Source organism: Belonocnema kinseyi, chromosome 8, assembly GCF_010883055.1.
Source record: "Belonocnema kinseyi isolate 2016_QV_RU_SX_M_011 chromosome 8, B_treatae_v1, whole genome shotgun sequence".
Taxonomy (NCBI): Eukaryota; Metazoa; Arthropoda; class Insecta; order Hymenoptera; family Cynipidae; genus Belonocnema; species Belonocnema kinseyi.
The window spans coordinates 117775511-117782985 of NC_046664.1; positions in this window are offsets into that span (position 1 = coordinate 117775511).

Here is a 7475-nt window from a genome sequence, read left to right on the forward strand (position 1 = left end):
TTACAATCTCACAATCCCACAATTAGATCTCTCACCTCCACACCCTTCCACACACTTCCACAATCCACTCACCTCAAATTTCACCACAATATCAGAAAAACTAAGCATCCACAATTCCCACTACTTTACGCTTTCATACCGGAAACGGAAGTCGTTAAAGATATAGTTGGATTTTCAATTAAAAAAGCTACATTTTTAACCAAAAATGGAGTTAAAAAAAAGCAGTAAAGTGTTGAAATTTTGCCATTGTTATATAATTTTAGGAAAAATAAGGAACTTAATTCTTATTAAGCTTCCTTGCGTAATTTTTTTGAAGTTTATGTTAGTGTAAAAAATGTGCTTTAAAATTTGTGTAAGTTTAAGAGATATTCAGGAATTTTGAAACGATGTAAAAACAATTAAAACTTGTAACAATTTATAAGGAATTTTTTAAGGTTTCACGAAAAAGCAAAAAAAAAGTAGGCTCCTACGAATAATTAAAATAATTTTTTATTTCAAAAAATTAAATTTAAGATATCATTTTAAAACATTTTAAAAAGAATCTGAAAAATTTTAAAGGCAATTTTTGTTTGATTTTGCAAAACTAAAAGAAAATCAGAAAAAATTTGAATCGTTTTCAAAGAATAGGAGGTCTGACAAGATTAGAAAAAAAATTATTTCCCTATTATACGTTTGAAAATTTTTAAACATTTTTTATTAAAAAAAATTTAATTCATAGGAAAGTTAAAAAGGTTTCTAAACATATCAAAGGATTTCAAAAAATTTAAAAGAAGAGTGTAGAAGATTTTGAAGCACTCTTTTCATGCTATTTCAGACTATAATCAAAATTTTGGGGAGTGTAAGAGAAAAAGTCGAAAAATTATAAACTTATCGCATATGCTTTCTTAATATATGAAAACTTTGCGAAACCTTTAATGTCTTAAAATACTTACCTCAATATTACAAAATGTAGCTTTTACAATTTGATTTCCATTGTAAAAATAATTGTAATATAAATAATTGTAAAATAAATTTAATAAATTTTATTTTATGAGGAAATATCTCGTGAGTTTAAAAAGAGAAAACAATTCTAAAAGTACCTTTTTGTACAGTATCTTAATAACTAAGGAACATACTTTTAGAATATTTTTCCTTGATTCTGCCCTAGGGTCAAACATGGAACAAAAAATCGTCGTGAAATTTCACATAAAAACTGTACTCTGTATATATTAATTTCAAAAATGAAAAATAATCATAATTTTATAAATATTCCTACACTTTATTTTATTATGTTGCTTACGGAATAGATTTCAGAAATAAAATTATAAAAATATCCCCATTAGTTAGAGAAGCACTATGCAGTGATCCCAGATCTGAAACGAGACGTGGTCCAATACTATGACACGTCTGTGTCCGTGTGAATGTGGTAGGAGACGATATAAATGCCTGGGTTGCGCGCGCAACCCATTTCTCCTCTTCTGAATTTGAAAACTCGAAGGTGCACGATTGCCGGTCGGAACACTTAGGCGGTTCTATTTATATCTCTATCTGCTTTGAAATAAAATGAAGAGATTGGGATTTTAATATTTCCATATTTCGATGCAGGGCTGGCGATTCTCAAGAATTGAATACTTCGCGCGCCTCTTTAATGCGTGTATTTTGAGGTTACGTTACTTCAAGTATAAAATATAAATTATATAAATTGAAACTGAGAATTAATCTATACCATTTTTGGTTAAAAAATCATTTATTTTGTTAACAAATCGTCTTTCTTTGTAAAAATTAAATTGCTTTATGGAAAATTTACACTTTTTGATTAAAAATTACATTTTTCGGTTGAATTATCAACTGTAAATATTTTTTGGTTTGCAAAGTCGTTTTGTTGTAAATGCAACCATATTGTTAAAAATTAAAATCATAATTTTTGGGTGGAAAATTCGATTATTCACTTAAAGTTGAACTACTTAGTAAAAAAATTAATTTTTCCTTATTAAGGATTCATAATTATAGTTGAAAATTCAACTATTTGCCTCTGAATTAGGTTAAAAATTCAGTTATTTTGTAGATAATACTCTTTTTGACTTTAAAATTTAAAAATTTCTTAAAATTCAATTGACCTTTTTTAGTAGAAATTTAATCATTTTGGTTGGAAATGTATCATTTTTCGTCAAAAATGCAATTTTTTGGTTAAAATATGAACTGTACATTTTCTTGGGTTTAAAAGTCAATTATTTCACTAACAGTTGAACTACTTTATAAAGAAATACGTTTTTTTAAACAAGGTTTTATAATTACGGTTGAAAATTTAACTATTTGGTTGAAAGTTTAACTCTTTGATTGAAAACTCATATTTCTCGTTTAAGAAATTCAACTTTTTGCAGATAATTCTTCTTTTTGACATTAAAATTAAATAATTTCGTTGAAAATTCATGTATTTTGTTTAAAATTTGTCTTTTTTTGCAGATCATTAATTTCTACAAAGAAAGACGAATCGTTAACAAAATACATTATGTTTTAACCAAAAATGGTATAGATTTATTGTCAGTTTCAAAAATTTATTTTCAACGAAAGAGATGAACCTTTAAATAAAAGAAATAAAAATTTTAACAAAGTAGTTGAATTTTTGATAGAAAAGAAGAATTTTTTACAATATAGATACGTTTTCAACAAAATAATTAACTTTTCAATCAAAAAATTGAGTTTTTATCCAAACGAGATGAATTCCAAAATCGCCAATTTCTTTAATTTCTTTTAAACGCGGATCAAGATATTTATTAATTTATGTTTTATACTTGAAGTAACGTAACCTCAAAAAACACGCATTAAAGAGGCGCGCGAAGTATTCAAATCATGAGAATCGCCAGTCTAGCATCGAAATCTGGAAATATTAAAATCATAATCTCTTCATTTTATTTCAAAGCAGATAGAGATATAAATAGAACCGCCGAAGTGGTCCGACTGGCAATCGTGCACCTTCGAGTTTTCAAATTCAGAAGAGGAGAAATGGGTTGCGCGCGCAACCCAGGCATTTATATCTTCTCCTACCATATTCACACGGACACAGACGTGTAATAGTATTGGACCACGTCTCGTTTCAGATCTGGGATCACTGGCACTATGTAGAATCGCCTTTCAAATTATACAAAAAAAATCCAAAAATGTTAACAAACGGTTGTACAGATTTGGCTTTAACCTGATGGATGAGTTTCAGAAATATATATTTCTTTTATCGTTTTTCAGCACATGATTTCTCCCTAAACATAAAACTGGTTACTATACACTTAAAAAATAAAAATGAGAAGGGTCAGAAAAGACATTTTTTAATAAAACTCCTTTCCACACTAACTTCAGAGAAAAAATTTTCACAATATTTTTAGTAAATGATAAGTCTTCTGTACTTAAAGGGAAAAATGAAAATCTTTCATTAATTATGGATGTTTATTTAACATCATTAGCCTTATTATTCACACTTGTTTACAGTTCTAATGTTTCGTCTTTATGAGATTTTCTGCGATTGAAAATTATTCAATTTATCGACATCGCCTATTTCAAAGCTATTTTCGGTTTCCTTATTATTTAAACGAATGTTTAAGGTCACGTGATTTCTTAGTTTGAGTGTGCGATGATAGCCTTGTCGCTTGAGAAAACCAGTGTGCGAGCAGCAGTGAATCGCCACAGATCGTTGTCCGATCTTTTCAGATCAGTAAAGTGATTAACTCAATAAAGACATTAAATCTTACATCTTACAAAAAGGTCTATATAAGCGACTGAGTGATCTGAGTGGTTCTCAAAAAATGGTCTTAGTCTGCCAAGTATTCTATACTTGAAATAAAACTTGAAGTATTAATTATTTCTAATGATTCTTCTCTGTCTCTTCCTGATCTGGAAAAATTAAATATTTATAAACATAAACATTAAACAAATGGTCCTTCGAGCCGGATAGAAGATCGTCAAAAAACATTCAAAAGTGTAAAATTAATACAGAAAAGACCAAAGTGAGAAATTTTATTGAGTGAAAGTACAGAAACTAGGTGGAAAATATGACGGCTTGAGGTCACATAGCAAGGATATAAGCTGGTGACAACATCTTCACACATACTGTAAGGGAGTCGTCTCTCTCCAAACAGTCTGTACACTCTTTCATGCTGTCATTCTTCACTGGATCGGTCTTTTATTATTCTTCACCTGAAGGAAGAAATAACAGGTTTGCCAACTGATATTTGGATGATTGCCAACACATTTAATTTTAGACTACATAGATTTCTAACCTTCTCCAGCGGTAAGATGACAACTTTAATTTACCCATAATGAGAGAGGCTCGTTCTGGCGAACAAAATAATAATTCAGAACGTAGTATTTCAGTGATGATTTATTGACATTGTATTAATAATTATGCTCTCGCACACTTAAATTTGCTCGCCTTGTCAGAGCACTTTAAAACTAAAGTAAGTCAGTTCTTTAGTTTGCAAATTATGACTTTTCAATTTTAGATGAATTATCAGCAACTGTCAATTTAAATTTCTCCTTTTGTTAAAATAGATACATTATTCTCTGAGTTATCAGAGATTTCTCAGGCGATTCTACGCACTGAAACCAATTTTAAGAAAATTGGAAAAGCCAATCTAACTGTGGCTACTGTCACATCACGGATAGAACTTCTTAATTAACGCTGGAAGAGTTGTGAAACCCTACTCATGATGCATGAAACCCTACTGAGATGCTCATCTCAATGCGCGAGATTTTTTATATAACGAATTCGTCTTGCTTACTCCTAAGACTAAGGCTAATGAAAGTTTAAATCAGTCTCAAATTATTCGTCAGGATTCTTTGGCTGCTAAACTTCCTGAGATCAATTTACCGGATTTTTCAGGAGACTACAAGGATTGGGAGAATTTTCGCGATTTATTTAATCCTTTAATAATTCAAAACGATTTCTTGTAAAATGTAACAAGATTACACTATTTGAAATTGTGCTTAAAGGACGAAGCTGAAGTTTTGTTGAGACATGTTTCGATAACTGATGCTAACTTTATCTCCTCTTGGAAGTCGCTGAAGACCAGATCTGACAACAAGAGAAATTTCATCTCAACTCATTTACAAGCCTTTATCAATCTTTCTAATATGTCGAATAATATTCTGGAGTACTTAAAAAACTTACGCGATAAAACAAATGAGTCAATGGCGGCTCTCAAAAAACTTAAACGCTTAACAGAACAGTCTGATTCATATTCACATTCTCATCATTTATGATTGAGAAAGTATTAGAATTGTCGGAAATTTGATATCGCACTTTTTCAACGGATCTCCACGTTTCGAGACCCCCTGAATCCAAAAATCAGGTTTGAACGATGGCGTCTGTCTGTCCGTCCGGCCGTCCGTCCGTAAACACGATAACATACGAAACAATAAACGAATCAAATTTATCTTTGGCACACTGAAATTTAAAAATTCTATGTACGAATATTTATAGTATTAAAAAGAACAAACAATTTATCCTAATGACTTTTTTTGATAGAAAGAAAATTCTCGGAGTTATAGCGTTTTCAAAATTTGTTTTTATTCAAACGAAAATCAAAATTTGAATCCGAAAAACGCACTATATGAAGAAAGGTCAAGAAAAGAAAATAATTTCTTTTTGAAAACCCTACAACATTATCGTAACCAATTTTTGGATTTTCTTCAAAGATCGAAAATTCAAATTTTGATTGCACAAAAAATAATGGAAAATAAAAAATTCCATTTTGTGGACAAACTATGTAGGATACGAAAAACGATGAATTAACAAAAATGGTTATCCCAGAAAAGATCTACAATTTCGTTAAGAATCACTTCATGATAGGACGCGTACTTTTTGTTTTATTCGTGAAAAATAACGTTGAAAAAAAATAAAATAAAAAAATGCGTGAAAAAACGACGAAAGTTACAAAAAAAATCCAACAAAACCTGTTTACAAAAGTCCGTCGGAGATCGAGCGCGCAGTGCGAGTGTCACGATGAGAATGTGTACCTCAAAGCCTGCAGAGCTTTGAGAAACTTAATCTTTGACTATACTTAATTAAGTAGACAATTCAGAATATGAAGACGCATATAAATATTACCATCTAAAAGAGATATTTTTGATAAAGTTTTTTTGAAGTATTCCAAATGCAAAGAATAAATATCCGGCGCGAACCGCGAGGTGTGATTATGTTCGAGCGCGAAGCGCGACGTAACCTATTATCGAGCGCGAAGCGCGAGATCCAATCGTCGCGCGCCCTAGGCGCGCTCTAACTTGCGAGCCGGTCGAAAATCCAACAGAACAGATTGTTCTTATATTAATAGCTAAGTTGTATGATCCTATGGATTGGATAACTCCAGTCATAATAGTGGGAAAAATTTTAATGCAGGACTTTGGCTACGTAAACTCGACTGGGACGACAGACTACCTGATGATCTTAAAATTCAATTGTTAAATTATCTTGGTTCTCTGGAAAAATTAGAAGCACTTAAAGTCCCAGCTGGACATGAAAACTGCGGACAAACTCTGAATTCGAGCTTCATGGCTTTTCTGACGCTTCGTCAAAAGCTTATTCCGCTTCCGTTTACATTAGAATTGTTAGTGAAGATTTGAAGGAGGCTCATGGTTGCCTACTAATAGCTAAATCTAAAGTATCTCCTGTTAAATATGTATCAACTTCTCGTTTGGAGTTGTGTGGAGCTGCGTTGCTAACTAAGACACTTAAGTTTGTCATGGAAACTATTTCATTGGATAAAATACCTGTTTACTGTCACACTGATTCCGTAACCGTTTTGGGTTGGCTAGGAAAACATCCTTCCAATTGACCTGTGTTTTTTGCCAATAGAGTTTCCATAATTCGTGAGCTGGTACCTCGCGCGAAATGGCGATACATTTCTACTTAAGATAATCCGGCCGAATGCGCTACACGGGGACTCACGCCCGACAAATTGATAAGGCATTCCTCATGGTGGCAAGGCCCACCTTGGTTAACTTTGCATTCCTCAAAATGGCATGAATATCGACACGCAGCCCCCCCCCCTCGCAATTAAATTTAGAACAGCGGCCAGTAGAGAGTCATCATGTATTAAGTGTGATCAAAAGTCCATTCAACTTAATGCTTAAATTCTCCTCTTGGCCAAGATTGCTTCGCGTGACGGCCTATTGCAAAAAGTTTATTGATGCCTTTATGCTCAATCACTCAAAACTTATTAATCCTAAACCTACATTTTCAACCATTTCTCTTAATGCGATTGAAATCCAACAAGCGGTTATATTTTGGATTAAATTCGTCCAGGCAAATTCCTTATCTGATGAGATAAAAGCTTTGAACGAAGAAGATAGGATGGTTCCAAAGAACTCGCTATTAAAAAGTTTGAATCCATTTTTGGATTTCAACACTCTCTTAAGGTTAGGTGGAAAACTACGGCATGCTCCTATCAGTTTTGATGAGAAGCATCCTATCATTTTTCCGTTTTACCACATAAGTGAGCTTATCGCCA